Source organism: Cupressus sempervirens, chromosome 11 (genome assembly GCF_028749045.1).
Source record: "Cupressus sempervirens isolate cs-2001-9-10 chromosome 11, ASM2874904v1, whole genome shotgun sequence".
Lineage (NCBI taxonomy): Eukaryota > Viridiplantae > Streptophyta > Pinopsida > Cupressales > Cupressaceae > Cupressus > Cupressus sempervirens.
This window is the reverse complement of record NC_143128.1, coordinates 117,593,970-117,611,412: the sequence shown is the minus strand read 5'-3', so window position 1 is coordinate 117,611,412 and position 17,443 is coordinate 117,593,970.

The window sequence follows — 17,443 nt, the reverse complement described above, 5'->3', positions numbered from 1 at the left end:
TCCCTCGCTAAAAAAATAACTTGGACAAGTGTAATGAACTGAAACTTGTGTCCATTGTTAGTGCATTAGAACTATGTTGTAAATATTCCTCTATCTTATCCATTGTTCCCCTTAAATCTATTATAAATGTGGGAAAATCACATAAAATCCTAAATAACATATATACATTTAGAGAAACTTTTTCCAATTACTTAAAAGGTTTGACTATTGGAATTATGATATATTTTTTCATTAGTCAAAACACTTATTCAATTCTGAATGCTTACCGAGCTCATCACCTAGTCTATAGTTCACACTGAGCATTCAGCAATTACCTTATAAATTGCATAGGTAAACAGTTGATACTGAGCATTGCTTTGGAAATCGAGCATATGGGCAGTTCAGTAGTATTTACCGAGTTCATAATGGTTACCAAGCAGAACAATGTTCTCCAAGTAGTTAGTGGTTACCGAGCTTCATAGTATTTACCAAGTAGTCAGTGCTCACCGAGTCATTAGTAGAACTTAGTGTTTACCAAGTGATCAAGGTAAACAAAGAACTTAGTGTTTACCGAGTGATCAAGACAATCAAAGACATCAGTGTTTACTGTGTAAACAAGGTAAACAAGGAATCAGTGTTTACCGAGTAAACAAGGTAAATGAAGGAATCAATGTTTACCGAGTAAACAAGGTAAATGAAGGAATCAATATTTACCAAATGAAGAAGGTTATCAATGGATTTAGTTTTTACCAAGTGACACAATATTCATCGAGTCACCAATGGTTACCGAGTTCCAAGCTACTTAGAATGATTAGTATGGATCATGCCTCTACTCTTACCGAGTGCATGACGATGCAGTGTATTGTAGTGGATGTCGAGTATCAGAAGATCATCGAGTCAGTTTGTGGAACCCGAGTTTTCTACCACCTAGCCAACTTAGTAATGCTTGTTCACTTGTGTTTGGCCAACCTTGCTAGTGTATATATAGAAATGGTATATATCGTTTGAAATGATGAGATCTTGAATATCATGGGTTGTGTTGTGTTGCAATAATTTGAGAAGAAGGAAAGCGAATCACTAGCATAACAGAGGAATACAACAAGGTCAACATTGATGCAAAAATGACATATCCATCACATCCGGTGATCAGAACACAAAGGATCTTATCAACAATCAGTTGTAATCAGATCCACTACTTCATCCTAATAGGTGAATCAGTTTACTAAATCCTTTAACAAGGTAGACTTGACAGTCTTTTGTAAATCTCCTAACGGAGTGCATACTTCATTGTATGTTTGTAAATCCTTTAACAAGGTGGATCTAGCAATCCTAATTGTTCCTAATAGGGCAGATCATCAGAAGTGATCATTGTAAGCCTTAACTAACCAACTTTATATTATAGTATTGAAGTTTTGTTGGTATTATCCCCACCCCAGTTTTACTTGCTAATTGGAAGGTTTCTGGGTCACTGAATCTGTGTGTTCATGTGAGACAAATGAATGATCATCATTATATTGAAGAAAAGATTGAATACCTTTCACCATCAACCAGTTCAAATGAAGTTAATGAATCAATCAAGGAACTCCTAGCAAAGAATGGTTCTCTGCAGGAAGAAGTAGGAAAGCTCAAAAGAGAACAAGAAATCCAATCCATCAGGTTATGTGAAGTTTTGGAACAGAGAAACAAGGAAAATGAAGATTTAGAGGTAAGAAATAATCTATCCCTTCAGCATGAAGATCTTATAGGAAAAATATCTAATGAAAATGAAGAAATTATGAATCTAAGATCTAAGAATGAAAGTTTGAGAAATGATTTAATCACTGAAAGACAAATCAATGCAAGTTTGCAAAGTGATCTAAGACCTGAAAGAAAAATCAATGAAAGTTTGAAAAATGACTTAAATGTTGAAAAGAAAGTCAATGAAAGGATGATAAAATCTCAAACAGATATGGATCAATTGAATTTGCAAAATGAGCAGAATCTTCATAGACAAAAAGGTAAAGCAGGCCTTGGATACAATGAAGAAGGTGAATGTTCCAAATAGTGTACCCAAAAGAATCAAAAACCTACTTGCAATCACTATGGAAAATTAGGTCATACATCTAACAGATGTTAAAGCAATGGTAAAAGAAAATTCAATGGTAAATGCTACAATTGCAATCAACATGGTCACAAAGAAAATGAATGCAAAGAGAAACCAAAGTTTGAGGGCAAATGCCACAAATGCAAGAAACAAGGTCACAAGGCATATGAATGTAGATCTAAATCATTTAATCCAGTAGAACAAATTGTCAATGCATTATTTGGTTGGGACTACAATACTTGGTGTAGATGTCACTATTGTGGAGAATATGGACACATTGGAATAAATTGTGCAAGGCATCACCTAAGGAAGAAAGATACTACTATAAGATGTTATACATGTACCAAACTTGGTCATATATACAAGAATTGCATAAATATAGAAAGAATTGAAGATGAAAAGAAAGCCAGAGCTGAAAACATTCAAAAATAGATGAGACAACAGTGGATTCCAAAATCTACTGAGCCAGAAAACTCAAATAATGGCTATGTCACTCAAGAAATGGGTGACTCCACCATTTCTAATTAGACTCGTCAAGTAGGACTAGGGACTACATCTTCAAGTAATATCCTAAAGTAGTTCCAAAATGTAGAAGTACAAATGACAAATCAATATTTCAGATACAAGACATAGTTCACTGTGGTGCATCTACCGAGAAAGGTTGGTTTCAGACTTAATTGAGCTAGGTCGGTAATGTGAAAGGTCTTGTTTGTTTAACAAATTGCAAGGTTTACCAAGTAAGTCGATGACTATCTGAAAAACCCTATGCCATCTCAGCTATCTTCGTACCCGAGCATTAATGGCAAAATTTTCAACCAAAAGGCAGAGTTTGATCTCATTTTTTCACCGCGAATTTAGAATATACAGAGCAAAGAGTTTCCAAGAGTGTGAAAGTGAGTTCAAGCAATTTGAAGTGATTTTCCAGTGAAGAATTTGTCTGACGAAATCATTCACTCACCAAGCAGAAATGGCATCTGCAAGCACCAATAGTAACAAGGCAAAAAGAGGTTCTAAAATGCTCGTGAAGGGAGTAGAATGGAAAGCACCTAGTTTCAAGCTCATTCCCGCCATAGCTGAATCGCAAGACCCACATGGAGCCCAATCAAAAATTCCACCAAAGGTACTACTTATAAATGACATTTGTACTCATTTCAAATGCACTATTCAAGAAATATGAACACTAGATATGGATAATGCCCTAGCCGAGTTGTGTGTGGATAGAACCCTCAAACCTAAGTTCAAACATCTAGAAACCAAAGGTTTGACCCATATCTTGCACCTGCCAAGGAACTTCCAAATGAAATGGATAAGATACATTTTAAGCCATGTGCATAATGGTCAGTTGTGGTTAGAGCAACCCATCCTAACAATGAAGAAAATGATTCATAAGATCACGGGTTTGCCAATGTTAAGCAAATCAAAAACCAGCAAAACCCTAAGTCAGGATTAACTCCAGAAGTTAACCCTAGCTGAATGGGATGGTAGAGGATTAAAACCTAACAATGTATTTGATGTAGAGTTAAGATTCAAAATCTATTTAATTGCATTTAAGATGTATAGTTCTAGTAGATTGAATAGCGTGCCCTGTGAGGCTGTAGATTTAGCCTATAAGGTTGTGAAGAAAAACAAGGAGTTTGACCTAGCAGATGTGCTGCTAAAACAACTTAATAAAAGTATGGATATTATAAGGACCTCAAAAACCAACTCTTGTAAATTTGGTTCTTTGTTAGTTTATTTATTTTTCTATGAACAAAATTTTTTCCCTTCAAAAGGTATAGTTGTATGGAGAAATGATATTCCAGTTTTGTATCAAATAAATGAGTTTGTAGCAGAAATGGGTGAAAATTTTGATAGTATTATGGATAATTATTTTGAAGACTTCAAAGAAAGGATGAATAATAGATTTAGAATCCCTCCTAAGCTTGTTGAGGACTACAAAGATGATGTGTGCTTCATGGTTGACTGTGACAAGGTATACCTTCAGGCAGTCAGACCCTGAGTTGCATGGGTAAAACCTCTTCCTTATGAGGTAAATATTGATGAAGCTAGAGACATCATAGAGGCACTGGTAAATAAGCTAGTAGACTGAAGGCAAAAAAATTTTGGAACCTATGAAGAAGCTAAGGCTAGAATTGAGCTTGAAATCAAGCTACCATAGGCCATAAGCAAGGGCAAGAGGAAAATAGCCAAATTGAAAACTTCTGCCGGTTCTCTTATGCTCACTGAGGGAAAAGGTGAAGATGAAGGAGGAGAAGAAGAAGAAGCCTACTGTAGTATTCACCAAAAGAACCAGGTAAGGTAAGCAGGAACCTGTACTAGTTAGGCTTGCACCCACATTTGAGAAAAGGCTCAAACAATTGGAGGAATGAGCTGGCATCACAAATTTCAAAGCATTGAAATTTGAAACTAGAACTGATGCTGAGAAAATGTAGATTGAGGAACTGGTACTCAGCAAGATGGGTAAATGCAAATACTCCCCAGACTAGATTGCCCCTCAAATCTCAAAAGAACTATTGGAGAGATTGCAACTGAGATGGGAATTAGCCACCCAAATGGTAAAAGATATTTGTGAGCAATCTCTGAAGAATCTTTGACCAAGTCTCATTGGAGCAGAAATAAAAGTTGAAATGAAAAACCATGAAGGTAAAATGATGATTAGATTCCACACTTATTTGATTTTGATTAAAGACATTGAACATGTTGTAAATAATGCTACAAACATGTGGGAAAACAACTATCATCTACATAAGCCCATTGTAGAACCAGTAGAAATCAAAGATGATGACAACAACAATGATGATGAGCTTGATAGCACTCCATCCATCACAATCTCACCGGGAGAGCTACAGGCACTAATGGAAGATAGAGAGGAAGAAGGTGAGGAGGAAGAAGCTGAAGAGGTAGATGATCTGGTGAAAATTGCAGTAGCAGTTATTGCATCCCTTCCTCACTGTCCACCTAAAACTGTGATATCATCAAGGTTGGAGTCAGCTTCAGTAGGTTTTGTCACATCTACATCAGATATATCATTTGCACCTGCCACATCTCAGCTCCAGGTATCATCAATGGAAGTGTCTACCACTTCATCTACCGAGCTGCATACCTCAACTTCATCTATCAAGCTGCAGGCAACTTCTTCAGTTATCGAGTCATCCACTACACCAGTCACCACATCAGAAGTGTCTATTACTCCTGCAGTTTGTACAGTAAGTTTTCCAGTCTGCTCTCCAATTTTTTCAACTTCAACTACATTAACACCAATTTTTGCACTAGTAAGCTCTTCAATTGTAAATATTCTAGTATGCATAATTTTGGATTTATTTGGCCCCTCTCTCAGTCTTCTTTTAGTTGGTCCTATTCGAGTTTTGATAGCACAACCCAACCTCATCAACCATTGTCTTTGTTTTCAAAGACAAAGATGTTAGGACAGTAGAAAAACCAAAGACTCCATTAAAACTTTTGCTTAAAGGAAAGACAATTGATGAGGATGTAGACTTGGATACTGAAATTGTCATTCCAAAGATAGATATGGATACTGCTTCAGTTGATGAACTAAGACTGCTCAGTCAGTGCATAGAATTGAAGGCAAAGTAGAAACAACTAAGGAATGAGAGAGATAGAGAGTTTAAAATTATTGATGAAGCAAAAATTATAATTATTGAGGCTAAAGGTGTTGATGTTGATACTTCTAAAAACATTTTGCTAAAATTAGAAGAGGCAGTCAATAAATTCAATGAGGATACCTCCGGTCATGAAAAATTGATGGAGAAGGCAGAAAATAAATTTGATAATAAGGTGCTTGAGCACATTGCTCAGTACATAGCAATTAAACAGGTTGAATTAACCATAATTTTGGCCAACATTGAAAATTCTTTAAATAATGTAACGTCTCTTTTTGCTAAGCTCTGTGATGTTACCGAGTATACTAAGGAAATAAGAGAGAAATTGAATAAGATAGATGAGGATCTGAAGGCAAGCACACAAAACCTGAAGCTTGACCCCAGTTCAACATCATCTCATCACCTCAGAATAATTTTTTTTTAGAAAATCAAGCAGAATTGCTGACAGAAGAGTCAAGGATCCGATCTACATTGTTAGATATTTAGAATATGATCCTTCCCATCATGGACACAATGCAAAAGCACATTGCCCATTCAAAAACATTGATCCATGACAATAATTTCTTCATTGCAGACCATGTGATTGAACTCTCTGTAGAAGTTCAAATAGCTCTATCCACATGTAAAATCCTGCAAGAGAATTGGGACAAGACTCTGCAACTCATTCTTCAGGTACATTCAGAGTTTATCTGACATTTTGGTGTTTCTATGTAAATAAATTATTGTTTTATTCTTTGGCATTATTGTCAAAAAGGGGGAGAAAGAGATACTTAGAAAGAGTTATTGGTGAGATAAATGTACAAAACAGACAAAGAGATACTATAAATAAAATTCATATAGCTCATGTAAATACCTTGTGTATATTGTATGGGGGAGTCATCTGTAAGGAAGCCATGTATATTCAGCAGAATCAGTTGTCAGTATGTCAGATATTGTATACAAGTTTTGGCTCATAAGTGTTTTTGTCACTACTGCCAAAGGGGGAGATTGTTGGAATTATGATATATTTTGTCAATAGTCACAACACTTATGGGATTCTAAATGCTTGTCGAGCTCATCACCTAGTCTACAGTTCACACCGAGCATTCAGCAATTACCTTATAAATTTTGCAGGTAAACAGTTGATACCGAGCATTCCTTTGGAAACTGAGCATATGGGCAGTTCAGCAGTATTTATCGAGTTCATAATGGTTACAAAGTAGAACAGTGTTGTCCAAGCAGTTAGTGGTTACCGAGCTTCGTAATGTTTACCAAGTAGTCAGTACTCACCGAGTCATTAGTAGAACTTAGTGTTTACCGAGTGATCAAGGTAAACAAAGAACTTAGTGTTTATTGAGTGATCAAGGCAATCAAAGAAATCAATGTTTACCATGTAAACAAGGTAAACAATGAATCAATGTTTACCAAGTGAGCAAGGTAAATGCAGGAATCAATGTTTATCAAGTAAACAAGGTAAATGAAGGAATCAATATTTACCAAATGAAGAAGGTTATCAATGGATTCAATTTTTACCAAGTGACACAATATTCACCGAGTCACCAATGGTTACTGAGTTCCAAGCTACTTAGAATGATTAGTATGGACCATGCCTCTACTCTTACCGAGTGCATGACAATGTAGTGTATTGTAGTGGATGCCGAGTATCAGAAGATGACTGAGTCAATTTGTTGAACCCAAGTTTTCTACCACCTAGCCGACTCAGTAATGCTTGTTCACTTGTGTTTGTTTAACCTTGCTAGTATAAATATAGAAATGGTATATATCATTTGAAATGATGAGATGTTGAATATCGTGGGTTGTGTTGTGTTGCAATAATTTGAGAAAAAGGAAAGTGAATCACTAGCAGAATAGAGGAATACAACAAGGTCAACATTGATGCAGAAATGATATATCCATCACATTAGGTGATCAGAACACAAAAGATCTTATCAGTAATTAGTTGTAATTAGATCCACTGCTTCATCCTAACAAGTGAATCAATTTACTAAATCCTTTAACAAGGTAGACTTGACAGTCTTTTGTAAATCTCCTAACAGAGTGCATACTTCATTGTATGTTTGTAAATCCTTAAACAAGGTGGATCTAGCAATCCTACTTGCTCCTAATAGGGCAGATCATCAGAAGTGATCATTGTAAGGCTTAACAGGCCAACTTTATACTTCAGTATTGAAGTTTTGTTGGTATCAACCCCACCCCAATTTTACTTTCTAATTGGAAGGTTTATGGGTCACCAAATCTATGTGTTCATGTGTTACAAATGTTTATGTTTTCATGCATACAGTAGATTAGATAGATGAATGCTAAAAATATTATTATTGAATTAAAGTTTTAGAGTTATTGATTCACCCCTCCCCTCTCAGTAACCTTGTTAGTCTTGATTATTTCCAACATTGAAAACTCTACTTATCTAATATCTATCACTACTACAACCTTCTCCATAAATTTACTTTCAAACTTTCCTTCTAACCATTGCATCAACATTTGATTTGTATATGTGTCTAGTTGGGTTACTTTGTCCACTATTTTAATCAGTTGTTCAATAATAAGACCATTCTCATCCAAATCATCAACAACAAATGAATCAAGAAATGTGTGCTTGATATCATAGAGTAGCTATTGATGTCCTTTCTTTTGTCGATTTTCCCTCTTCAACTTGACTTTTTTGGCCTTTTGTGCAAGTAATTCTCTTAATCTATTGATCTTCTCCTTTTTCAAAGTTGATTTATCTCGATTAGCTATAAAAATGTCTTCATCAATGTTGACATATTTATCTTATAATGCAATAAGGGACTACAATATTTCTTGTTGATTTTCTCCCCTTTAGAATATGGACAATTGGTGCTCAAAATTGATATATGTAGAATTTGAGTGAGAATTTCCATGCTTGGTATCTAAGATTCCTTTCTATATTTTATTATTTGTCTCTTTAGCAACTATCACTTGTTGTTCATGTGCATTAACCTTACTTTGTTCATTAGTAGATATGAGTTCACTTATTGAACTCAATTGGTTAGCCTCCTTTGTTTCATTAATAAGAGATCTTGAAGCATTTTTCAACACATCTTTAATAGAATGATCTACAATAGCATTTGAACTATATTTTTCACTTATCCTTCTATATTAGTACACTCACTTTATTGTCATCATTGATTTATTCACATCCTTGTCCATTATCACCTTCACCAGTCAAGACAATCTATTGCTTGGAAGCACTCAAATTTTCTTTATGGTTGACTATCTATAGGACTTAAAGTAATAGAAAATGTAGGTATTTGTTCAATCGATTGAGAAGTTAAATGGGTATCCATTTTAGAATATTCTTTCACTTGTACTAAAATAGGGTTGGTGTTCATCAACACCTCTCTTTTTTTACTTTTATATAGGATCTTACTACTTCTACTTTAGCTTAGATAATGTTTTCTTCTCTATCTCTTTCTTTGTGTCACTCTCACCTCTTTTTCCTTAAAAACTCTTTTGTGGGATCATCTTCTATGGTGATTGTTTCACTCTTCTTTTCACTATCATGAACCATCAGATCTATGGTCTCAACATGTCGCTCTAAATCTTCATAGATGTCTTCTTTATTATCTAGCTCAACTTGCCCAACCTCATTCTCTTCCCCATCCTTGTTTACTTCATCATCATGCACTAAGCCATAAAAGTTCATCCATGTCAAATTTATTTCTTATACTACCTCCTCAACTATGTCCTTTAGTAACATGTATGCTCTTATTTTAGGAACAAATCTATTTTTATGGTTCCTTATTGCTGGGTTGATTTATTTATTTGTATGTTCAAGAAATGTTTGGGCTAATGAGGCTTCCTTTATTTTTAATTCACTAACTAGTGCATGTTCATATTTAACATCAATTTTATTGTATAACTCTTGAGAAGAAATTTTTTGTATCTCTATATGTGTGTATCTCAAATTTTCCATCACATCTATAATAACCTCTTCTACTTTCATGTTATCTTCCTTGCTCAATTTTTCATACTTAATATAGTAAAAAACTAATAAATCTGTAGTATTTATGAGATTATAACATACCATATCAATTTTTGAGTGTTCTTGTACACTGTTACTTTTAAATAAGCAAACTCATCAAACTCAATCCTCTATACTTCCTCTTCTTCATCATCCTTTGTGTTTAAAAGTACCTTCTTGGTTTGTTTTTTAGCTTTCTTGAGTCAGCTTCTTTAGTGATTTCCTTTCTCTTTGATGGGGTATTTCCTTGTGAAGACTCGATGACTTTAACAGTACTTTTCTTTAGTGACTCAAAAACTAAAGTTCAAGAATCCTTGGTCCTTTGTCTTATGACCCTATATTTTGTAGGAATAGGCTTAGTAACCATCTTCTTCAAATCTTTCTTCACCTTGGGATCTAGCACAATATATTTCTTTCCCTTGGTTTCCTTAGGCATGAAAACCACTAACTCTTTGCTTTTACCTTCTTGTCCTTCTTCTTCATTCTCACCTCCATCCTCATCCTCACTGCTCATATCATCTCCTTTTCCTTCAAAAATCATTAATAGAGCTTTACCAAATGTGTCTTCTAGGCTTTCTATCATCTTCTTCCTTTTCCTATCTAATTTTGGATAATTTGGTTGCATCAACATATTGATGTTTGTAAGCTCAAAAGTACCGAATGGTTCAAAATCTTTATCAATCTCCAGAGGCAATAATGCAATGATTACTCTTGATAGTTCATTAATTTTCACCTCATAGTGAAGAGGTCTCAACAATTCAACTCTTGCTAGAAGAACTTGAGCATAGTTGTAATTATTATCCACTAATAAAAATATATCATTAAATAATATTGGTCTACTACCAACTTAGGGATCCTAAACCTTTTATTCATCTTTTTCTAAAATTCTTCAAAATACCCATCAACAACTATCTTAAATTTATCACCCATTTGACTGATAGTCATTAATTTTTTTGGGTAACAAGTTTCTCCTTATCCCTAACTAAATTTACTATCGTAGGGAATGAATTATGTACATAAAAGAATATGCAAATGATGAGAGAATGAAATATACATGAAATATCATTGGCTTTCATTATTTCTCCCAAGTTCTCTGCTAACTATGTGAGGTGTAGCTTGGATGGGTCATAAATTTTATCCTTCTTAACAACTGTATATCCCATATCTATAGTAAAACATGACACATTGGTAATTTGGCTTGATTTGTAGAATTTGTTTCTACGACTCTAACACCAAATTTAATCTTTGGATCTTCAATGGTAGTTATTGACATTCCTCTATCATTCCATTTTTCCAAAGTGGTGCTTTCAATTACATCCTTTCCATGTAAAGGAATGGTCTTTACCCTGTCTAGAGTAGGGTAAACCATTACATGATGGATGATATTCCTTTTAATATTTATTAGTCTAGTATCTAACCAGAGTTTCATGTTGTGAATTTGGCTTAAGAAAACTTTGATCTATTCAAGCTTGAAAATCTTCAAGAATTTTATGGCAATATTTAACCCATTCTCTGCTACTACCTTTTGTTCACCATGTAACATACCATTGTCACAGTATATCTTAGAAATTCTTTAGAATAACTAAGAGGAGAGTGGGGAGTGAATTAGTTATTCAATGTCCAAATGTCCCAATAAAACTTTTTCACTTAGCCCATTAAACTATTCATGCATCCAAGTTAACTATTCAAACTTGTAGGTTACTGATAAATCAACATGCATTGGTAAGACATGAAATATCCACACACATAACATAGTGATTTATGTGGAAACCCAATTTGGTAAAATCACCAGTAACATGCTACTTCTTTCTCACTCTTCTGAAGTGATGCCCTATGAAAGGCCAACCTTGTTAAGGGTTACAAAACACACTGTTAAGTGTGACCCAGTTAATGGATTTCAACCATCTTGTTAGAAGTGATCCTGGTTAAAGGACTTTATGTCATTCACTTGAAATTTCACCCTATTAAAGGATTTTTTAATGACTATTAAGTTAACCTTAGTCCAAAGGATTTTTTCATAACTGATATATTTGTTAAAGAGTAAGAATAAGGGTTTTTGATCTGATACAACTTACAAAATATCTTAGAGATTTAAAATCTCAATTTTGTTCTCAAATTTGCTTGCCTTTCAGTCTCTGCAGCTCTAACAACTTGTTCACTCTTCAAGCTTTTGTCTCCTTAAGCCTTCTTTCTTGTTGTGCCAAGCAATCACTTTTGTGGTCACTTGATGAAGTAGATTCATTTTACTCTATTCTTCCTTCTCAATGTCTTCTCCTTGAAACCACACACTCTAGTTCAACCACTTTGCCTCATGACCTATAACTCTTTAAGTAGGAATTTAGAATACTTTTCCCACTCTATTTTCCCTTGTCCAAATTAGGGTTTGAAAGGATTAGGTAGGATACAATCTATGTACCCCTTATCTTGTTTCTTCTAGAAACTTCATGAAGCATCCAATTGAAATCACCTAATAACAATTAACCTCAAATTTTGTACGACTAGCTCATCATCCTTATTATCCACCTGATTCATGAAATTCAAGATAACAAACTTGTTGTCTCAGATTTGGCAAATCTTTGACTTTTAAAATAATGTAGTAGCTCTACACTATTATCTTTTTGATGCTAGGAACATATAGTGTTGCTCGACACTTATTGTGTTTGCACTCGACATCAACTATATTTTACTAATGCTTGTCATGTATTATATTTTTCTTGACACTAACTATGTTGCTTAGTACACACTAGAATTTGTGTTTAATCGGCACCAGTTGATATTCTGCTTAGCACAAACTAATTTTTCTTGGCTCCCACTACCAACTTTGGTCAAGCTTTGTAGATAGTGTTAGTTTAACCTATTCCTCTAAATTTTTTGAAGTGTGGCAAACCTTTCTCTCTTCAAGTATATTATCAATACATTATTTCATGATTGCCTTAAGTGATCCTTGTACTTCATTACTTAATCATAACTCAATATTTACCTTAGGTGTTGTTGTTACATCTTATTGATTAAATCCTCTTCATTAATCAACTAAGTGATAGTACTTGGATCTTATAAGTGGAAAATAGTAGGTCTGACATCAATAACAAAAAAATGATTGAAAATATTCTTTTCCAACAATCTCTCTTTCTCAACAATGATCTTTACAATCAAACTTCAACAATATATGTCACACGCATTCCTCAACTCAAAGTATCCAATATCTCCAACCTTAAACATGTAACATGATCTAATATCATGAACCATAATGACCCTTGTTAAATCTATTAAAAATCCTTTGAAATAATCATCATCTAATCCAATATTGGGGTAAGCCCTAAATTTTGGTGGGGGAATACTTTATTTTTAGCTAATTGAGCATTATTAACCTTCAAAAAAGCCTTCTTCTCACATGAGCATGTATTGAATGTAATTTCTTTAGATTAGGGTTTGATTTGAAAGATTCTTCACAACTTAGTCTTAATTCAACTGCATAAGCTTGCTTCAGATGTCGATGGCATGCACTACATTTTCATCAACTTTACACAAATTTTCTCTACACTCACCATCTCAATGAATTCTTGTAAATTCTTGAAATCTTGGAGAGTGAAATGAGCTTTGAAATCCTCCTTATAAGGTTAAAAGGTCAAATTAAGGTCTCCATAAATGTTTTGTATATGAATTAGGTGGTCAAATCAACGAAACTTAGAAAACAAACTTCATTTTTTTTTCACTCAATCAATACCATTGCTTGGTTCATACTAACTACCTACACAACACAAGATTCTTCCCTTGTTCAATGATATAACTTGGTTCATACTACAACACGGTCTTAACTAGACTCCAATACTGACAATTGGTCTTTAGCAACATTTTATCTTGGTACCAAAGATCATTGTTCTTTTCAAACCTTAGATTTTTCCTTGTACATCTACTATCATACTAATTTTTATTTTTATATAGATAAATCTTAGGAATTGATGTATGATATAGCCATTTGAAATATAGTTCCATACATTTACCTCACCATTTAGCTCAAGGTGATCAAATCCCCTAATCCATTGGATTTACTGATCAAAACTTTATCATTTTCCCAAATATCTCCATCAATTTTATTCTTCCATGTTTGATTCATCTAGGTTCTCACTTCCTCTACATTGAATTTTTCCTTTATATTAGCATCTTCATCATTATGCACTGACACTAGGATCATACAATCCTTTCTTAGGTGACTAAATTTATAGAAATTGAAACATAATGATCCAAAAATTTCTTGGTTTCCATATCTTCCTCTGAGATGTTTCCAATCAAAATTTTCTACAATGTGTCCATAATTTCTACAATATTCACAATTCAATAAAGTATTGTAAACCTAATTTATGGTATTACATTTCTTAGGTTCTTTTCCTTGACCTTTAGGTGTCCATTCTTTATTTACTTATGACCATGATTCTGACATGTATAATAGTAACCTTCAAATATAGAATTAGTTGGTATCTTGTTGGCATTTGATCTAGGCCCAATTTCTTGATTATGTTGTTTGTTACAACTAAAATAATAAACATTGAATTTTGGTTTAGGATTTGACTTACCAATTTCACTCATGCTAATATTTTTTTTATAGCTTGGATGTCCATAGTGATAGCATGTAGGCTTCTTATTCTTTGGTTTTGCAGTCACATTCCATTGCTCTTCTTTCTTCAATGACTAGTTTTGCTCCGTACCATAAAGGAACTCATCATAAGTTAGTCCAAAGGTGTCATGAGGTCTCCTTGATGCATTAATCTATTCATTAATAAATTTCCTATCCTCTTTAGGTTTTTTTTTCAAATTTTCAATTACTTTATTTTAATCTCTTTTTTTAGTTGATCATTCTCATATTTTAGATTTGCAATCTTTAGCTCCTTTCTTGCACTCTCATGATATTTACTTAGTAACTAATTAATCATGTCAAATTGATTGTGATTAAGCCCCTATTCTTTACTGATACATTCATCAGGCCTTGTAGCCACCTCTCTTTTATCTACATCTTCCATTGCTTTCTCTTGTTCATCCTTTCCTTTATCTTCCTTGTCATTTTTCTTCTATTCAATCACCTCACATAGTCTTGCTACTTTTATCTCATGTTCTCTTTTCAATGTTCTAATTTCTTTATTTAGAGTCATATTATTCTCTAAGAGATCTTTTTTTGTTGCATCAAATTCACTAAAACTACTTTTATCAAATAATTCCTCAATAGTTTTTTCTTTGTATTGGGTGTTATTTTTGTAAATTACCATCTCTTTCCTTCTCTTCAAGGATTTGATCAATGTCTCCTTTGTATTATTGACTTAATCAAATGCAAGATGAGCATCAAGCTTCTATTTTTCAATTATCTTTCTCAGTTTATTGTCTTCCATCCTCAAGATCTTTAACTCTGAACTAGTTAGACTTCTTTGAAGAGTACAGAGCTCTAAGAACAATTATTGGAAATCTAATAGAAAAAATAAGATACTAAGAGGGGAGGGGGTGACGTAGGATCTACAAAACTTGAACACTTCAAACATGAATCATATTTGACACCTCCATCATAAACTCTCATTAAATCTTCATCTTATATCAATGCAATCATGTAGTTTAACATAAGATCAGATCTAATATTTTAATTGCATGAATAAAACTCATAAAAACATGATAAAATTTGACACAAAAATTTGGTATAGCAGGAACCCTCCTAGGTGAAAGTAAAATAGTAGTTGGGATGACACCCACAAAATCTTCACTAATGCAAAAATAAATTTTTCTTATTAGTGATACAAATTTGACCACTTCAAATTTTTGATGATATACCTTGTGAGGGGTCTTCCATGTTAAGTTCTCATAATACTATTAATTCCTACCTTGGTTGAAGGATTTGAACATTATAGTAAAGTGGGTACTTTATTAGGAGAATTACAAAAGGTCTATTAGGACAACTCTCTTAAAATATTTACACACTAAAACACTTGGTAAAATGTATCGGTGCTTGATCCTTTGGTTTTCACTTAAATTCTCATAATGGATCTTCTCTATCCAATTCATTGATGACCTTTACGACTGATATGTCATTAAATCTATAATTCATTACCCTATCATCTATGTGTTTCACCTCTGATTCTCCTTAAAAACTTCACATCCCAACCCCTCTTGATCACATAGACTTGCACACATATGAATAAGGTATAAAACCATCCTTATATTTTCTTTTGGGGAAGCTTCTAGATCATGATAAATGATCTAGACTCGTCGCTTTTTCTACTTGGACCTTCTAATTTTTTGATTGGTGGATTTACATGCATAGGAATCAATGACCAATAATTAAAAATATTATTACCTCCTTAACCAACTCCTCTATCTTAGAATCATAATGAAAAATTAACAAAAAAAATTTACTGAAAAAGATTGTGCAAAACTATGTTACTTCGGTTCAATAGCCTCTTGATCTTTGGCCTTAACTTTTCTTCCTTCTTAATCCTTTTCTCACACTAAGCTTGACATGAAAAAAAATAATTGTCTTATTCTCTATTCTCTTCTATCTTGTTTGACTTCTCTATCACTTAGCATAAATAGATTTTTTCAGTGATGATGGTGTGTACATTTCTCTTATTACTACTCGTTCATAACTGAATAATTACACAACTCCATATATTTTCTTGGCCCATTATGATGGCTTGATCACAATTATGACTGACCAACTCTTCCTAGAAAATGACTAAGTGTTTCACACTAATAGATAAATTTTCCTTAGGGATCCATAATAAGCTCATTCTAGATCAAGACAACATTGTAAACCTTGAATATTAAATTTTTGGAAAAATAACGTGACCTGAATAGAGAGAATAAGTAGACCAAAACTATATTGTAAGAAATTAGTTCATGTCTAAATATAAAATTGCACCACCCTAACTAGCTTAAAAAATAGTACAAGGTTAATATTCACTTATCTTTATGATTAGGAAGGTAAGTATATGGTAGTACCAATGTCTCAATGTAGAGAACTTAGCACACGTCTCACAAGGAACTCTCAATAGTATTCTACAAAGGTTCATTTGGAAGCCTTTCAGATTTTATTAGGTCTAAAAATGAATATTTGATGCATATTTATAGTATTATTTATGATTTTAACTATGTAAATAATAATACCTATTTTAATATTCAATGCAACCTAGTTGAATGATTAATTACCTTCTAAAATAGTAACTAATTTTCACACCACCGTATCACTGATACAATGTCAACATTTGAAGATTTCAAACAAGTAAACCATATCAAAAGGATTCATTGAAAGTGAGACTCATAGAGCTAGTACATTGTGGAGAAATAAATTTTAAATTTACTAAACACAAGAATCATTATCTATGAGTCTGATTCTCAGGTGGTGGTGAACATGCTTTCTTCGCAAGAGCTTGAGGATGTTAGTTGGTAGCTGGCCATTTTTGTTAAGCAGATTCTTTTCTTATCTTCCTCTTTTTAGTTCATTAGGTTCACGTATATTCCTCGCGAATGGAATAGAACTGCTGATTGTTTAGCCAAATGGGCTTCTAGTCATGATCCGAGTTGGAATATTAGGGATAGGAGGCAACTGTCCTTTGAGATGGTGCAAGAATTTGATGATCTTGTTGCTTAGGATTGAGCTCCTTGTTAAGCTCTCCTTGTTATATTCCTTTCTGTCTTAATAAAAATTTACCCCTCTTTTTGCACAAGAATCATACCAATCCATATTTAATAGTTTAAAATAAGAAAAATATTTAAACAATATTTATTAATAAAAAAAGATTA